Genomic DNA, 12,232 nt, shown 5'->3' with positions numbered 1-12,232 from the left:
TGTCGATATATATCAACGGCGACAGGTGACAATGTGTGCACGTCTGGGACTCGAACCCGGGATCTCCTGCTTACATGGCAGGTGCTCTGCCCATCTGAGCCACCGAGGGCACAGACGATAGTGTGACTGCAGGTACTATCTCGCGCACGCCTCCCGCGAGACTCACATTCTCACCTTGCATGTCCACACACTACATTCGTAGTGTCCCACACCGACACACTCATTACTCGTGGAACACATTCTTACCAAGTCCAGTTCGGGGAATACGTGTGCATCTTCACAGAAGAAGGTCATGGCTGGTATTGCCAGAACCATATACTTATATTGATATGGACATGTCTTCCACGAGGAATGAGTGTGTTGGAGTGGGACTCTACGACTGTAGTGTATGGACATTCAAGGTGAGAATGTGAGTCTCGCAGGAGGCGTGCGCGAGATAGTCCCTGCAGTCGAACCATACACTCTGTCCTCTGTGCCTCAGATGGATAGAGCGTCTGTCATTTTAGCAAGAGATCCCGGGTTCGAGTCCCGGTCGCGGCACACATTTTCACTTGTCCACGTTGATATTTATCAACGCCCGCGAGCAACTGACGGTATTAATATAATTCTAATTTCTTTAAATTAAATAGTCAAATAAAACTTTGTCCGATCTTCGCTGCTGGCGAGTGCTTCTATACTACAGAAAACTGGCAATATTATCCTACTGATTATAGTTTTTAGAAGCTCTGCTCAAAAATTATATTGTAATCGGTTATCACAGCACTATGCAGGCATTACGTATAGTCCCGCGATAAAGAGTGAAAACTGCGGCAGGAGAACTCTCTTTTTCGTTTTAATTTCTCTGTTTTTAAGGGCTAAAAGCAGATAACGGCATACTACGTAGACACAGCAGCAGATCAGGCACTTTCTACTTTTATCCAGAACTATGAATGATTTGTTAAATTTTAACTTTTTTCCTTGTATGATGTCGCAAGTCGACCAAATCTAACTTTGTTCTTCACTCGTACCGCATATCGTAAAATACTTCCAGACTTCCAGATGGTGCCATTCTATGTTACAACTGACGTTCGACAACAGCGAGAAACTGTGTCCAGTCTCGCGCTCTGCTTGTATAACAGGCACAGTATTGTCTCGGCAATGTTGGACCAATCCATTTGTTGCTCGTTTCTATCAGCAGTGTTATTAAAGTGGCATACATAACTTTTCCCATTTTTTTCTGTAATAACGCCGTATTTCAGTGCTATGGAAATCTTACGAATAAAAATTACTCGTCTTTTTTTAAAAAGGTTTATTTGAAAACTAAAAATTTTACTACGACATCTGTGGCTAATTGATATATCTGTTTTTACGTGGTTATCAGGAAAAAATGAAAAGATACTTGTTATAACCGAGAGCAAACAAATACTGAAAGACATCGGTTATTCAGAACTAAAATACCCATGTCGTTTTAACTGATCGGTTTTTCTATCTATAAACTGCAGTGTCGCCATAGAAAAGTGTGTCGCTCCATCAATGTCCATAGCAACTTTGAGATATGTGTTTATGCGCAATATCGGCAAATGGAAACACGAAGAGGTAATAAGCACCTGAGCGATAGAATTTATTTCACAGTCAGAAAAGTCGAGTGACAGGCAAGACTGAATCACTGTAATAGAAATTATATGGAAAGCTGTGTAAAGGAAAATTTCCAGTTCTTTCGTGGATTCCAAAATTGAAGCAAATTCCGGGACACCAAGGTGACATAGTCTTATACGGATAGTATTCCATGACTAACGTAATTGGCCCATATACTGTACTGGTATACGGATAATATTACACGACTAACGTAATTTACCTGAAATAATTTACAAACATGTTACTGTAACATTCGCTACTACTCATTACGCTAATTCACCTTCAGCCATTAAGCGCAAATCTCAGTTATGATACGTGCGCCAAACAAAAATTTATCAACCTAGTAACTCAAGACAACTACAAACGATCATTGTGTGCAAAATAAATAGAACACTTCATAAGAAGAACATGACGGGTTTGAATCATTCCCACCGCAAAGGATGAAAAATTCAGGCTCGCACACAAGACCACTTGATAACTAACCAGAAATTCAGATTAGTTGTAGCTTCGGTGACAATCGCCTTTTTTACATTTTCCCCGTAAACTAGATAATTATGAAACGTAAGCAACTACTGTAAAATATCTGCGGCAACGGCCTTGCCGCGGAGGTTGCATCGGTTCACGTGGGATCACCGAAGTTAAGTGCGTTGTCGGGCGTTGAAGGCACTTGGATGGGTGATCATCCAGGCCGCCATGCGCTCTTGCCATTTCTCGGGGTGCACTCAGCCTCATGATGCCAATCGAGGAGCTACTCGACCCAATAGTAGCGGCTCCGGTCAAAAAATACCAACATAACGACCGGGAGAGCAGTGTGCTGACCCCCGCCCCTCCTATTCGCATCCTCCACGGATGATGACACGGCGGTCGGATGGTGCTGTCCCAGTAGGTCACTCGTGGCCTGAAGACGGAGTGCTTACAAAGCAAACTACTCTCCAGTGGATGGTCGTACTACTGAGACCTTGATGCCTGGCATCAATAACAGATGGCAGCACAAGAGGTTGGCTTACGCCTACTGCCGAATTTTGCGATCTGTCGTAAGCCTGCGTAAGCACGTAGGGCCTTCCGTCTTAAGTGCAAGCATATCCATTGCGTTTTCTGTCAAGCGACTTGAGTGGAATATTTCATTATTTCTGAAATTTTATAGAAATGTTTTTCTTTGTATATCCTCACCATCGGTACTGAATTTACTGTAAAATTATTTGCTCACTTTTCGGAACTTCCGTTCATAGTAAATCGATACTATTTGAAGCCGTGGTAGACACGAGTCTAGTGTGCTTCACCTTCAGCACCTTCTGTGTCAGTCTCGGTTAATATGTCGCTGATTTCACAACGAACAGTTCGTTGTCTACTGAGTATACTGTCTGTTGCACGACACTATCCCTCCCACGCTGCTAAATGTAGGTCGTCGGCAAAATATGACTGCAGTGGAACAAGGGCGTCTGCAGAAATTTCCCCAGGAAGTGGTGGTGGCATTGGTAGTGGTGTGTGTGTGTGTGTGTGTGTGTGTGTGTGTGTGTGTGTGTGTGGAGGACTATTACTATGAAACTCACACAGTCCAGACCGCCAAGGAAAATAAACCTTGAGATTTGGAAAGAGTGTTGATCTTATACCGCTTATACTGCATATTTCAAAATTCCACCTCTAAGGGGGAGACGCAGGACATGAAAGGATTTCTGAATCATGTAGCTATTAAGGTAATTTTGAAGCTAGGCATACGAACATTTGTATCTGGTTTCTAGGTCAGAAATAAAGAAATATGTGTTCCAGTATCTTTGGGAATTTAACCTCTATGAGGTGAAATATTGGATGAACATTTTATTTTGAGATAAATAATTATGGAAGAACTATGAAAGTATTTTTAAGGCTACATCTACGAAAATTGGTATTTGACTTCAAGGCTACAAATAAGAAAATACGTGTTTCGGTGTTTTTGGAAGTTCAACCCCTAAGGGGATGAAATAGAGTGAGCTGGTGCGTTTCTGGCGCCAGTTTCCGTCGATCGTTGTTTCGATCTTTGAGTCGCGGTCCAGAGGACACTGCTCCCTAAGCGACTGTAGTAGTTCTCTGTGCAGCCCAACATCGGGCTTACCACGCTTACACTGGACACAGTTGCCAACAAATCGCCTGCCATCGCGATATAGGTTGGGCCAAAACATGTATTCCTGAACTCGGTTCAAGGTCTTGAAGAACCCAAAATGACCCCCGTCCGCCGACTCGTGGAAATATCTGAGTGCCATGCTAACTCGTTCCTGTGGAATACAGACCTTCACTTGGCCACGGTTGGCTCCCCCTTTACACAAGAGGCCCGCACGAAGGCAACAGCTAGTGACGACGTCGCCATCCACAAACTGCTGCATATTCGGTCCCCACCCGGCGTCCTCGGCCTCTTTGCCGGCTAAGTCGAAGAAGAAGCCGGGTGTCTCGGAGAGAAGGAAATTCACCCCCAGATCCGGCTCCACGTTTCTGAAAATGGTTCATTATGAAAGCATTATGAAAGCATATCTGACAATTCGTATTCGGCTAATCTGTTACAATTTTTAAAAACTACGTGTTTCACTGGTTTTTAACTTCGAGCATAAGGGGATGAAAATTTTAATGAAATATTTATTGCGTTATATTAAAATATTTTAAATCTGCATCTACGAAAACCGGTATTTCACTTCTCAATTAGATATAAAGAAATATGCGTTATACAAGCAAGAATACAAACGGCTTGATTAACAAAAACCTTGGACCCCAGCTGTCAGCATTGCTTTTTGGTCATTCAGCAAAAGACCATGCTTCAACGGCGTTAAGTTTAGAAAAGTTTAGAAAGTGTTGCAGTTTATAAAAGACATAAAAAAACGATTAAAGAAAAAATGCTTTGCAGACCATGAACGGTCTAAGTAAGTAAAGAAGCGGATGATAAGCTAGCTCTTTATGCAAATAAGTTGGTCAGTTTAAGTTCCGAGACATGTCATGCAGCAGGAACGGAATCCTATAGTTGCTACGATTGGCTAAAGGAAAAGTTTTGCAGAATCACGCGAAATCACTTCTGCAAGTGGCTGAGAATCTCGTAATGAATAAAAATTCTGTACTGAGAATTCCAAGGTGGGAGAGGCGAGATTCCTCCCCCCCCCCCCTTCCCCCTTCTCAGAATCCTATCCTTCTTTACCTACAGCAAAAAATAAATAAATAAATAAAACTAGAGAAATTTCTACTGTGAAACTATTTGCATACAAGAGAACGGCCATTAAAATTTAACTCTTCAAAGTTTTAAGCCCTGGCCCGTTCGAAAATTCAATTTCTTTGTAGTTGCATTTTTTAAAGGTGTACTTGTCTAGACTCCTGGAACGGAAAGGTTTTTTTTTTAATCCGTGCTTTACAAAAGTTTCTACAGTCCATTGTTTGAAGCAGTGTCACGGCTGCCATGAGCCGCGCGGGGTACCCGCCATGTGTCCAACGCCTTGTCACGGTTCGCGCGGCTCCCCCCGTTGGAGGTTCGAGTCCTCCCTCGGGCATGGTTGTGTGTGTGTTGTCCTTAGCATAAGTTACTGTAAGTAGTGTGCAAACATACGGACTGATGGTTCAAATGGCTCTGAGCACTTTGGGACTTAACATCTGAGGTCATCAGTTTCCTAGAACTTAGAACGACTTAAACGTAACTAAATTAAGGACATCACACACATCCATGCTCGAGGCAGGATTTGAACCTGCGACCGTAGCGGTCGCGTGGCTCCCGACTGAAGTGCCTACAACCGCTCGGCCACATCGGCCGGTCTATCATGTATTCTAGAAGAGCTGCAAGGTCGTCAGTGGCGCCTGTTCCTTCTAGAACAGTTACTATCTTCATATCTATGGTTAAACGTCACCCAGCCATTGACCTTCGTCTGTGCGAATGCGCACAGGCTACCGGAAATCTTACGGGAATCGTCACCTTAGTGTGAGCCAGTAATGAGTGGATGGACAAATACCTAATAAGTACATTACGTAATCGGATTGTGGGCGGTTCGGGGTGTGAGTCTCACGGGAAGCGTGCGAGGGATAAATTCCTGCAGTCGTGCTGTTCATTTGTGCCCTCGATAGCTCAGATGGATTGAGCGTCTGCCTTGTAAGCAGGAGATCCTGGGTTCGAGTCCCAGTAGCGGCACACTTTTCAGCTGTCCCCATCGAAGTATATCAACAACACCTGTCGGCAGCTGAGGGTTTCAATTAATTATCAGTTGTGTAGGTGATTCGATGAACCCTTTGCCAGGCACTTAAATGTGTTTTGCAGGGTATCCATATAGATGTAGATGATAACTCGTCCCGTGTCGCACGTGCTCAAAAGGATTCATACTGCAGAATGCATGCAAACATACTCACCGAAAATACGGACGAATATCAAGTGCAGGCTGCCGAGTGCTGCATATCCAGCTTAGACAGATCGGCTTCTCCTGCCAAGAAGAACAGGAAGTTGCTGTCTAGGAACAATCAGAGGTAGAGGAAGGGCTGATAAATACTCCTTGAATTGCAGACTAAACGTAAATAACGAAAATACATTTTTGGTAAAAATTGGTCAAAACATAATCGTTTGCCCTCCGTATTGGATTAGCTGTTTTGAATATTGAAAATCTGACTTCAGATTCGTTTTCAGCGACATTAAGAATATATGTGTAACACTCAGTTCATGCAAATCGAAGTAATAATATAACTAAATGTTTTCCCTAAACTTTGAACACTTTTTTTTTCGAGTAACGATTTTCTCAGAACGGCATGCAGCATAAATTAAAAGTGGTTCGATCTCTTAACTTCTACCTCTGACCCCTAAAAGTAAACACTTTTCTTAGGAACTTATAGCTATAATATGACATTTGTTAATATTAACTAATTTTTGTGTAGGCATAAGGAGTGAAACAAACCCCTCAAAATCGAACTCAAAGTTCGAATTAGCACTGTATCGTTAAATTTAAGGTTGTTTCATTGCGGTTAGGTATACGCTCCCATTAATTTTATGTATTATCGACTGATGTTATCCATTTTCAAGTTCAGAGAAATAATGTAGTATCAACTGATGTTACCCATTTTTGAATTCAGGTAACATCTGAGGTGCCACACTGCACGCACTCTGCGTACTCCAGTCTCGCAAGCCCTTGATCAAATCATAATTACGGGCGCCATTTTTTATTGAAAATCTAAAATTAAGCTCATAGTATTGTCACTCGTAATTCCCAAACAGATCGTTCGAATGTATTTTCATTGTCTCAAAAAAAATTTCAAATTTACCCTTTTTTGCTCATTTGTATGAGAACCTGGCCGTAACGCCGGAATATAGTCACTAGATTTTTTTTCAGAGACGCTGTACGTTCGCGAGAAGACTTTCGTTCTGCGCGTGTCGAAGGACATTCCTCAGATATTACTGTGTGTGTGCTACTCAGTCGTGCCATTTAAGGGTACATCTTTGCATAGTTTTCCTTTCACGATGTAAACAGTGTTCCGCTCAGTTGCTAACTGGCCAGTGAGTGGTTCCGAAGGTGTCGGATGTGCGGTGCGTTCGGTCTGCTAGGACAACAGCAGACTGGCGTGGTGCGATGGCAGAAGCAGACACTGAGGGAGCTAGCTGCTGGGACGCCAGCGAACAATTTATGCCAAGTAAGACGAAGAGGACTATTCTAAAATTACGAGCCGTCTAAAAAGTGTTTACCATTGGTAAATCTTGCTGTTGAGTCTGACAAAACTGACAGTTTTTCCTAGAGATACAGGAAATCCCCCCACCCCCACTCAATGAATATTTGGTTGTGATGACAGGCCGATTGGTAGTGTAGCCCGAGATCTAAGTTAGGTTGGAAGGTGGTAATTTGATTGAGAGTTGTTTACGCCAACGATTATGAATGCCGACTAAACGTTGTGCGAGCAGATTGCCCTGTAGCGTAGCCTAGTGTTTCCGTCCGCGCCACATTTAACACACTTTCTCTAACTGTGTACAAAAGTCTCACAACAGCCACGATAACTACGTTTCTGGTGGGGGGAGGGTAGAGTCCACTATGTAACTTTCACGGCAAATTTTAGTAACCGCATAAACTAACCGAAATAGAAGCGTCATTTTAACTATATTTCCTTTTGTGGGAAAATAATGGTTCTCCTCTTTTGGCAGCAACTGTAATATGTAGGCGACTTATTAGTTTTTTTTAAACTCTGAATCATGATCTCAATAGACGCAGTGCTTTTTTTACGTTACTTGATTTGTGGTCTATAGTAAACAATGCAACGAATTGGTAAATTCTTTGAAGTTTGACGTGTGTTACATAGACGACGTCTGCAATGTTCGTAAGGCCAAGTTTGCATATATTCGGTGTCTGTTTTTTTGGCCATGTACTGTATAATTAAGGGGAGGAGGATTATGTTCAAGGAGCAGTGCATCAGCAGTCTATGGAGAAATTGAGAATTTGGATCTAACGAACGGCATGCTCGGGCAGTTCGTGATATTCTGTTGACCACTGTGTAATTCGGACACAGTGATCATTGCCTCTCCCTAGTAACCAGGGGACTCGGGTGCTAATCCTGGTCTGGCACAAATTTTCGACAGTGCCCATTGACTAAAGTCTGTGCCCATTGTCAGCTAATATCATTGTTTCGGTGTTAAATAGTATTTTGTTCGCGATACGTGGTTTAGCTTTTTCATGGATAACAGCTTTGAAAAGCGTACAGGTTATATTGATATTCGCTCGTCGTTAGTCCAAGGCAACTATAGCGATTTATAAACACAGTTGTAGTTCGTATTAAGCCCACATACGTAATTGTGTCCTGTGTTTCTTTACCAAGAACTACTCCGTAAGTAATTCCCCTGTAGTGGTATTTTGTTATAGTATTTTGTTTAAATATTTATAGACTACAGGCTTGGATGAAATATGAAACACATGTCCGAAGTTCCGGTTGATATTGCAGATACTGTTTCATCCGTACTAGGGGCCAAAACATTTCATCAAATACAGAAGGACACAATTTGTCTCGAGATTTAGCAATTTTTCGTAATAGAGGCCTTGCGTCGATATGTTTTTCTCTAATTCTTGTTTGGATTTAATCTTAAAACACACTAACTCTTCCACCACTTATTCGATATGTGTTTTCATCCCTTTCGTAGCCTAGAGTTCCTAAACGGTCGATAATATTAATAATTTCCTTTCTCAATTTTATTTTCTGTAAAATCTCCTGTTTATGGTTATTGCTAACATGTTTCACGTTCTCACTTTTATTATTTTTATTTTTCTAGTTTTGTGCCTTGTAGCCAAATTTTCTTTGAATCTGGTTTTCAATTCTGAAATAGTAACAGTTGAAGGTCAAGAGAAGATTGCGGTCTATTTGAGGAGAGTGGCTTGGAGATTTTTTATAACAGACGTATACAGGTCATGGGGATCCTTACCTATATACATTTACTTCGAGTGTGATGTAGCCCATTCTCTTGTCATGATCTCGGCTGTATCGTAGCACATTGTCTCGGTTAGGTTGGAGATTTCTGTTGAGAGTTGCCGAAGTCAACGAAAGTGATTACAAAGTAAACACTGTGCTAACAGAACGATCTGTAGCGTAGTCCAACACGTTCTTTCTGTCCTTTTAAAGCCTCTTTTAATTAAAAATAACTAAAGCTGCAAGATACAATCACAAAATCTGTATTACGTAATAGAGTAATCCCAGACTATTGTTGTGTAAGTTGTGTGCGTACACTATTTTTTTTGTCAGTGAATATACACTTTTTTACTCATTTGCTGGGTTTCAGTTTTCCCCGTTTTCTGGCAAAAAACCTTTTCCTGTGAAGGGCCCATTAGCTTGTCGGTTATATTTGTGACATTCTCGACGGTCAGTAATTTCGTGATAGTCCATCCACCGGCGTCATTGTTAACATCGGATATAGATTTAAGTATTAGGAAGGCTAATATGAAGCTAATGCATGAGTAGGTCTAATAATTAATAAAAATAGGAATGCGGGTAAGCTACTACATACAGCATAGTGAACGCATTGTTGTGGCCAAGATAGCCACGAATCCCACGCCTACCAAAGTCGTAAAAGTAGTCTTCAGATGATGAAGAAATTGATGGAATGTGTGATGAGATAAAAGAAATCATTCAGATAGTGATGGGAGATGAAAATTTAATATTAATGGGTGACTGGAATTCGACAGTAGGAAATGGAAGAAAAGGAAACCTAGTAGGTGAATTTGGAATGGGGGTAAAAAATTAAAGAGGAAGCCGCCTGGTAGGCTTTTGCCCAGAGCATAACTTAATCATAACTAACACTTGGTTCAAAAATCATGAAAGAAGGTTGTATACGTGGAAGAGACCTGGAGATACTGCAATATTTCATATAGATTATATAATGGTAAGACAGAGATTTAGGAACCATATTTTAAATTGTATGACATTTCCAGGGGCAAATGTGAACTCTGATCACAATATATTGATTATGAACTGTAGATTAAAACTGAAGAAACTGGAAAAAGTTGGGAATTTAAGGAGATGGGACCTGAAAGAACTGACAGAATCAGAAGTTGTACAGTGTTTCAGGAAGAGCATTAGGGAACGATCTACAGAAATGGGGGAACGTAATACAGTATGATGGGGGATCTGAGTGGTGTACTGTCAAGGGGGAGGGGGTTCCTCAGGGATCAGTGTTGGGGCCGCTGTAGTTCCTTATTTATATAAATGATATGCCCTCAAGTATTACGGGTAACTCTAAAATATTTTTGTTTGCTGATGACACTAGCTTGGTAGTAAAGGATGTTGTGTGCAACATTGACTCCGTTTCAAGTAGTGCAGTACATGACCTCAGTCAATGGCTTGTAGAAAATAAACTAACGTTAAATCACAGTAAGCTTCAGTTTTTACATTTTCTAACACACAATTCAACAAAACCTGACGTTTTAATTTCACAGCATGGGCATATGATTGGTGAAACTGAACGGTTCAAATGTCTGTCTCTGATTTGATTGTCTTGGCCATGGTTTCTAAATCTGCCTCTACTTGTGTGACACGCCTCGTGATTTCATCATGAGGGGTAACGCACTTTCCTACTTTTGTCATTATGTGCTACTTAAAGGTTTGACATTGATTTCATTATGTTTTGCTAAAACTGTTAGTTTTGAAAACTAGGTGGCCATTTGAGTGATCCTTTTGTTCAAGTCAGTACCAATTTTGGTTAATTTACCATCATTACTGTCAAGTTTTTTCATTATTTCCTGAAATTTTTCCGTAAACAGTTTCTCATTGTTCTGTAAACTTGTATTCATCTGCTGAAATTGTTGCATGACTGCACTGATAAATTGTGAGAAATTTACTGTTTGAACATTATCTGCCCCCGTAAATTGTGAGAATTTACTGCTTGTGATTCACTTTCCATATCTTGCAACTCTATGTTACTGTCGGTTGCTACAGCTGGATTATTTAGGTTCTGTATTTCATTTACTGTTTGAGCAAGTGTAATTTAATTCTATGCTGCTTCATTGGATATGGAACTTGCAGTAGGCAAACTGTTTATGTTATCCATTCTATGAGTCATGACCGTATCAATAGTAATAAGATTTTTTTTTTAAAACTCGTCTCTACAATGTTTAGCTTGTATGTAATGTTATTCAAACAATGTGTAGAGTTGATCTATTATTGACAATGTCTCTACTGAGCTGTGTATCGGCCATTTTGCAGTAATTGTTGTCGTACTTTGAAAAAAACAAAAAATATACACTCAGCAGTAAAAATCACTTTTTAACTTTAGCAAAACTTCGCTATATATCGTGAGTTAATGAAAGATTGTGCCAACAAACAGCCCAAGATGCTATGGGGCAATTTATCACAGGATGGCATTTGGCACCTTTATGTGTCAGAATATACACCTGCATTGCCATCAGAGAGTGGTATGCATTGTAGTGATGTGACAGGACACCCTTCACTGTGACACGTGTTCCATTTGACCTGAATTACAGCGATGTCACATCGTATGACAAAAATGACCATTTCCTTGAGGGTGTTGCAGTTTCTTCTTTCAGCAGAGTAAATGGTATGCATTTCATTGTAACCTTTCTAGTTTAGTAAATAAATCACCTTCCTTGACAAGGATCTCAATATCTGTTTATTGTTGTTACTAAGAATATACTACAGGTCAAAATTATTCGATCACCTATGAAAAAAGCTGTGCACTTTATTTTAATAGACAACTACACTCTTCAAACTAAATAGGCTAACAATACAAATATTTTCTCTCTCTCTGTCATTAAGTACCCTTCGTGCTAAGAACAGCTGCGCAGACTGTTGGCATTATGGAGATAATATTTTTGCAGAGATTACAGTCCCATGCATCTGTAATCCATAGATTTTCAACATTAGATGACGCCAGTTCTCTGATCTCTCTGCCATGTTCATCCCAGTGGGTGAGGTGGAGCAGTGGTTAGCACACTGGACTTGCATTCGGGAGGACAACGGTTCAAACCCATGTCCAGCCATCTTGATTTAGGTTTTCTGTGATATCCCTAAATCACTTCAGGCCAATGCCGTGATGGTTCTTGTGAAAGGGCAGAGTGGACTTCCCTCCCCATCCTTCCCTAATCCAAGCTTGTGCTCCGTCTCTAATAACCTTGTTTTCAATGGGACATTAGTGTTTAATCTCCCTTCCTCA

General features: G+C 40.9%; 1 non-coding gene across 1 annotated transcript; it reads left to right on the top strand.

Moving 5' to 3' along the window:
- The first annotated feature begins 5,668 nt into the window (after nucleotides 1–5,668).
- Trnat-ugu (transfer RNA threonine (anticodon UGU)) lies at nucleotides 5,669–5,743 on the top strand. The gene has a single exon. It is a non-coding gene; the product is annotated as a tRNA-Thr (tRNA).
- Nucleotides 5,744–12,232: the final 6,489 nt, after the last annotated feature.

This window comes from Schistocerca gregaria, unplaced genomic scaffold (assembly GCF_023897955.1).
Source record: "Schistocerca gregaria isolate iqSchGreg1 unplaced genomic scaffold, iqSchGreg1.2 ptg000199l, whole genome shotgun sequence".
Lineage (NCBI taxonomy): Eukaryota > Metazoa > Arthropoda > Insecta > Orthoptera > Acrididae > Schistocerca > Schistocerca gregaria.
The sequence above is the reverse complement of the archived record's forward strand: the minus strand, read 5'-3'. Positions and strand labels throughout refer to the sequence as shown.